Consider the following 6858-nt stretch of genomic DNA (forward strand, 5'->3'; position numbering starts at 1 on the left):
TAGCTGAAATCTGACAGTAACGGAGTAATAGTTGACAAACAAAGGTTTATTCTTTTAAAAATACCTTATTTCAGAAAACAAGTGGTAACATTCTTAACAATTTTGAATGCAATTTTGGATCTTTTCCGTTTGTGCCCACCCGTACGTTATGCACCGCCCGTTACAGAGCACGTGCAATTGCAAACTTAATCATTATGTAAAAATATGGCACGTGAGTTGGATGGGGGGGCAAACAATATGCGCCCACTAAGCTGGGAAGGCACAATTGGAAAAGATCCCAATTTTTTACTGGCATTCATTCAAAACTGTAACTTCGTGATCTCTATCCCTTGTTTTAGCTTCTGATATACAAAGTTAAAAACTGATAATTGTTTTCAATTAATCGTTTGATAATTTTTCCCGTTCAAAGTTATTTATTGCTTAAAATTCTCAACGTATAAAACTTAAAAAAATGACTTTTTGGTCCATGAAAGCTTGGTTCAGATACAGTTTATCGAGGAACCTTTCGGAAGTATTGAAAACGAGGAAATAATTTGACTCTACTTTCATTGCAACTTTCGAACACTTGTCAACTTGAATTGATGGCAGCATTACGTTTGCACAGATTTAATTAACGTATAACGTAAGAAAAGAATTGCTTTTGATTTCGACCTCGTATTATGTTCTTCCATTTTCAACGAATGGCTCAAATTCTCAACTCTTTTGGAAAGTCCTTCACAAACGGGGAGAATTCAAGTTGAATAATCCACCGCTATCATTGGGACTACTGCACACAAAGCAGCACATAAGTCCCAAAGGGAATGAAAATATGAGTTTTCTTACACACCAACATGAACTTTGATAGGCCCCCTAATTTAAGTGTTTGATTATCAAACAAGTAATATTCGATTTCAAAATAAAAAAAAACTAGTGTAAAAAAGATGGTAAGATAGTTCCACATAATCGGGATGGATAGTTAAATGCCTGCTTAAACATTTTCTTTTTCTTTCTAAACAACGGCATAATAGGAAGTTCTCTTAACAAAAAATTTGATGATTGTATCTTTTTATAAGCGCTGAACCGAACTCATTGGTCCCAACTTGGTTAAGTAATTGGTTTTTTTTTATCAAAACCACTTCCTAGTTCTTCACTTTTTGGGTCCTTCCCATTATAGCCCCCCTCCCCCCCCCCCCAGCTTAGTGGTCAGATAACCTATAGCCCCCCCCCCCCCAAATTATGGTAAATATACCATAATGGGGGGGCTATATTTTCATGGGGGGTTATAATGGGAAATACCCCACCTTTTTCGGCGTGCTCTTTTTAATATTATGATTAAATATCCACCTGATTCTTTTTTCAAGACAGAACACTTATGAAAATCACTCTATTAGAAAGGTAAATCGCCGTAACCAGTTCTGGTCTAGTAACCACTGTCCTCTTTTGGTTTTTGCTCTCAAGACACAAAACTGTTTGAGAACGTTTGCCTGTAATTTTGTTTACCCTGTAATTTTGTTTACCCAATAATAGACTTCAAATCACCGTTTCAGTTGAAGCTAGATTATTGGTAAAAATAACATATTGAAAAAATATGGGATCTTATCCGTTTGTACCCCCCCCCCCCCCAACAGTACGATAAGCAACCCCAGTTAATGAAGAGGTGCCATTACATAGTAAATCATTATGTAAAAACTTTTGGAAAATTTTTTGATAAAAATGCCGTTACTTTATACTGATGCGGTTAGATAATGAAGTTGCTACAGAAGCCGTCTGCTTAGAGATTTCATTTCTCAGAACAAATGAGATGTGAAACATTCAGCTCCTTGTACGTTTAATTTTGCTCAGATCTTGAAATACAACCAGTACACTATTACATAGTAGACAATTATGTAAAATATGAACCGTACGTCGTTAGGGGGTGCAAATAAAATACGCCCACTAAGCTTGGGAGGCACAAACGGAAAAGATTCCAATTTTTCACTGGCATTCAATCAAAACAGCAACTTCCTGACCTTAACCATTTTTTAAGCTTTTGATATACAATGTTAAAAGCAGATAATTGTTTTCAAGAAGCGTTTCAAAATTTTCTTCCTTAAAATTCTCACCGTGAAAAAATTAAAAATGACCTTTTTGAACAAGGAAGGCTTGGTTCAGATAAAGTCTATCGAAGATTCTTTCGAAAGTATTGAAAACGTGGAATCAATTTGACTCTAATTGTGTTGTAATTTTTGAATACCAATTTTTGAATACCAATTTTGAATTGATGGCTACATTACCTTTGCACAAGAACAATTAACGTATAGGATAAGTTGGGAAAATCATTTCTTTTGATTAAGACCTCTTATTGTTATTACCACCTCGAATTTTTAACTTCTCTTGGAAATTCATTCACAAGTATATCATATTGCGAAATCGTGCTTTGTGATCCATCTCAATGATTGGGAAAATGACACTCAAAGCAACCTATAAGTCACAATAGGAATGGAGTTGTTTTTCATCATTTTGGACTGTGAAAAACTTGATTTCAGTATTCTTTTATACAATCAGAAAATTAGTGTAATAAAGGAGAAAAATGGTAAGATAGTTTCAACAAAACGAGATGGATAGTTAAATTCCCGCTGACCAATTTTCTTTTTCTTTCTAAACAACGGCTTAATAGACAATCCTCTTAACAAAAAAATTGATGACTATCTTTTTTATGCGCTGAACCGATCTCATCGGTCCCACTTTCTCATGACTAAATAATTGGTTCTTCTGGTCAAAATTATTTCCTAGTTCTTCAACATTTAGGTGTTTTTAATTTTCGGGTTAAAAATCCAACTGTTTCTTTATTTAAATATTAAAATTACGAAAAACTTTCTATCAGAACGGTAAATCACAGTAACCAGTTTTGGTTTAATAACACTATTCTTGTTTGTTTTTGCGATCAAGACACAAAACTAGTTGAGAACATTGTATCGATAAAAACCATTCCCTATTATTTTGTTTATCAAATAACAGACCTCAAATCACCGCTTCCGTTGAAGCTTGATTATTGATAAAAAACAGCATATTGAAAAAATTTCGGATCTTTTCCATTTGTGCGCCACAGTACGTTATGCAACCGCCAGTTACAGAGCACGTGACATTACATTTTAAATAGTTATGTAAAATTATGGCATTTTATTATGGGCTTTGGGGAGGCACAAACGGAAAAAATTTTACTGGCATTCAAGCAAACAAAGTTAATAACCAATAATTGTTTTCAAGAAGCTGTTCAAAAATTTCTATTCTTTAAAATTTTTACCATGGTGCACATACAGTTTATCGAGGAAACTTTCGAAAGTACTGAAAACATAGAATCAATTTGACTCTAATTCCATTGTAATTTTTGAATACTGGTGAACATGAATTGATGGCAGCATTACGTTTACACAAAATTGTTTAACGTAAAAGGTAAAAAAATTATTCCTTTTGATTAAGGCCTCCCATTATGCTCTTCCATTTCAACGAATGGCTCGAAATTTTGAACTTTTCTTGCAAGGTCTGTCTCAAGTACATGATTGTGAAGATTACACTCAAAGCAACGATTAAGTCACAATGAGATTGAAGTTATGATTTGTTTTTCACAAACTTGTACTTTGAAAAGCTTGATAACAGTTTTCTATCAAAAAATCAGAAAATTCGTGCAATAAAGGTGAAAGGTGGTAAGATAAGTTCAACGAAATCGAGATCGGTAGTTAAATTCCAATCAATTAAACAACATCAATATGACTCTACTTTCATTGTAATTTTTGAATACTTGTGAGCATGAATTGATGGCACCATTATCTTTGGACAAATTTATATAACGTATAAGATTAAAAAATCATTCCTTTTGATTAAGACTTCCTATTATGAGCTTCCATTTCAATGAATGGCTCAAATTATTAACTTTTGGGAAAGTACTTCTCAAACGGGGAGAAATCAGCATCCACTGCTATGATTGGTATTTTTGCACTCAAGCAACCCTTAAGTCACAATGAAGATATGAGGTTTCTTTCTCACCAACATGAACTTGTATTGGCCCCCTAATTTAAGTGGTTGATTACAAAATTCTATTAAACAATTAGAAAATCAGGGTAGAAAATTGGTAAGATTGTTTTTAACAAAACCGAGATGGATAGTTAAATTGCTGCTTACGATGTTTCCATTTCCTTCTAAACATCAATGTTTCCATTTCTTTCTAGACAATAGCCTAATAGAGAGTTCTTTCAAAAATAATTTGGATAAAAGCTATTTTTCATCCTTTTTTGCAAGCGCCGATTTGATCTTATCAGCCCCACCTTACCAAAATTATTTTCCATTTCTCACCATTCAGGTGTATTCTTTAATTTTTTGGTGCAAATCTCCGAATGTTGCTTTAATTAGATAGCAAACTTAATAAAAGTTACGCTGCTAGAATGGTCGTGACCCAGTGACCCATTTTGGTCTATTAGTGACTATCATGGTTCATTTTCACAAAACTGATATAGACACAAAACTGTTTGAAAACTGTTGTAAGATCACCCCACGCCATAACTTTTTTCAAAAAAACACCAAACTCACGAAATGTCTTCACAGACGAGGAAACCAACATCCAAACTATCCAAGACACCTTTGCTAAGATCATGCAGGAGGTTTGAGGTATGACGTATGAGGTAGGTTTTCAGTCGCTTCAAGTTGGGTCCTTCATACCCAAAACTACTAGCACTGATGAAAACCCGAGATTAGACATTAAAACGAATAGCCTTCGGGGGTCCAATTTCAGCTGTTCTTCCTTCGACATAAAGATCTTTAACCTTTCTCTCCAGTCATGCCTAAAAAACTCCGTAGAAGCGTATAAATATCTTGAAGTGCCTCATATACGAGCAACGAATATTTGACGTCGAAAAAGTTTGCTTCGTTCCGCTCGTGTTTTCCCGCTTGGCGAGAGCAAGACCGTCCGCAACGCACACTATAGTAGTAAAGGAAGACTGGAATTCGACCGGAAGATGGTTAGCAGAGAGTAAAATGGACTTAGCCCTAGACAAATGAACGAATCTAACCTTCAGAGCAAAGAATGAATCGTACCAAATATCTGACACAATGTTGAACCAACAAACACAAGTAGAAGATTTGATTGTAATGGTATGTGGAAACTTGAACTGGTCATGTCATAATAAAAACAGGCTGATAAAAGCGAACAAAGTGTCATGTAGTCTACGAGGAATGTTGCGAAAGAAATAAAACCATTCACTAAACCAAGTTTGTGTAAATAGCTGGTGTTACCAGTCCTAATGTATGGTCTTAATTGTGCGCAGACCAAAAGAGCAGAAATGATCAAACTGGAAAAATGTCAATAGAAAGCCTTAACTTGGATCTTGGGTTCATGCCATGAACGATATATCATTCAACTCAGGATACTGATTGTGTTACCCCTTCCTATGTGTATCCAGTTGAATGATATCCCTAAACTTGCTTAACTTAAGAACGACAACCGCAAACACATCGTATTCCCAGAAATAAACGAGCTTCTGGGAAGAAGCAAAGAACTGTTTAACTTACGAAAAACCAGAAGCGAGAGGCGAATTCGTTTTGAATACAGGCAAAATAGTCAATTGATTGAACAAATGTATAGATTTTCTCAGCCTCAAGGGATTGAAAAAACGTGTGTTGAAGGAAATGGGGAAGTTTGTAAATGAAATCGTTTGCGATTAAAATATCTGCACATGGCAGCTTCATTGTGACTGCGGAATGTGCAGAGAGAATTGGACAAAATTTTAATGTGTGACTCTAGGGAAATAGTCCCTTCGGTGATAACTGAAAATCCTCAAAACAAACAAACAAACTATAAAACAACCAGCTAGCAAAATTGCTGAAAAGAAAAGGAATAATACTCTGACGCTACAACGTACATACGCACGAGAATTAGGTTTGCTCTTCTGCGCAGCGCTATCATTTGCCTCAGAGGTTGACATAGTTCCAAAGGGCATACTGACGTTGATAGTTCTTGCAGTGCCATAGTGCTGGAGGGTAGACTAGATTCATAACAAATTAACTTGTATGGCGCAGCTCTAAAGGAGTTATAGGGCCTTGTTTCTGTTTGACGATGCTCTGATCATGTAATTTTGCGGTAAAATTACATACGATGCTGTGATGTTTCATAGTAGGGGCTCACTGTTCAGTTCATTGGGTGGATCACACCCCCGTTAAAAATTTTTAATCTCTTTTCTCCAATGATGGACCTCAAATCACCCATTCCTTCTAAGCTAGATAGATCATCGTTAAAACAAAATAACTTTCTTTTAGAGGCTCTACTTTTGGGAAACCTGCAGAATTCCCCGGAACCTCAACCCGACAACTCACCGAAAGTTGAATGTGCCATATCTTATCTGCCCTATCGCGCTTTCAGAAAGTTACAAATATCCGCATGACCAGCCTCCTCAATTTGCTTGTATCCTCTGCAGAAACCATTGGTGCAACTAATAGGAGAAACCCAATTGCCCTATTTGTTTTAGCCCTATTTATACTCTACGCGATTGTCTTTATGTGATTCTTTGTCAGGAAATAAACAAACGCATTCAACAAATAAAATTCAACCCATCAACATTTTAAAACCGCTAGATAAAATCCCGCTGAGATAACAAGCTGAACCCAGTTGTCTAGAAGCTACAACGACAGCAAGAGCATACGGTAAAACATCTAATTCACTGTGCGACAAACTGTTCGTGAATCTTTCAACTCTTTGCTGTGATTAGCTAATGGTCGAAGTATAAGGCAATTAAGTTGACCCATGAAGAGCTTTATAAGAGGTTAGAATGGACGATATAATTTTAGCTGCACGCCTCATTATAAGTAATTGCATGTTAGCTGTTGCAAAAAATGAAAGAACGAATTATAAGT

Source organism: Convolutriloba macropyga, chromosome 12 (genome assembly GCF_964194025.1).
Source record: "Convolutriloba macropyga chromosome 12, txConMacr16.3, whole genome shotgun sequence".
NCBI lineage: Eukaryota > Metazoa > Xenacoelomorpha > Acoela > Convolutidae > Convolutriloba > Convolutriloba macropyga.